The following is a 726-nucleotide window of genomic DNA, read 5'->3' as shown; positions in this document are numbered from 1 at the left end:
GATGGATGCTTTAGCCGATGAGGTACTCTTTGAATTTCGTGATTTCGATGCCCTCTCTATTGCTCTTCTTTCTGAACAGGGCTACAGTACCTCTACGGAGCCTCAAATCCACGCATACACAGCATTCCAAATTCATCTAGAGGACAATTCCAAATCATCCATCGAACATCAACGCAGACTTAATCCATCGATGAAAGAAGTCGTCAAGAAAGAGGTACTAAAACTTTTGGATGCAGGTATCATTTACCCTATATCTGACAGTCCTTGGGTAAGTCCTGTTCAAGTCGTCCCAAAGAAAGGCGGTATGACGGTGATCAAAAACGACAAAAATGAGCTGATTCCGACAAGAACAGTGACGGGCTGGCGTATGTGCATCGATTACAGGAAGTTAAATGCGAACACTCGCAAAGATCACTTCCCTTTACCTTTCATTGATCAAATGCTTAAACGTCTTGCTCTTCATTCCTATTTTTGTTTTCTTGACGGATACTCGGGATTCTTTCAAATCCCTATTCACCCAAATGATCAGGAGAAGACAACTTTCACCTGCCCTTACGGGACCTTCGCCTATCGGCGCATGCCATTTAGGCTCTGCAACGCCCCCGCTACTTTTCAACGATGCATGATGGCGATGTTGTGTTTCCTGGGATCTCATGAGCGAATCTAATTCCTAAGAGATCGATTCTAGGGTTTGCGCAGCGGATATAAAACAAAAATTTTAATGAA

Source organism: Tarenaya hassleriana, unplaced genomic scaffold (assembly GCF_000463585.1).
Source record: "Tarenaya hassleriana unplaced genomic scaffold, ASM46358v1 Cleome73, whole genome shotgun sequence".
Lineage (NCBI taxonomy): Eukaryota > Viridiplantae > Streptophyta > Magnoliopsida > Brassicales > Cleomaceae > Tarenaya > Tarenaya hassleriana.
The sequence above is the reverse complement of the archived record's forward strand: the minus strand, read 5'-3'. Positions refer to the sequence as shown.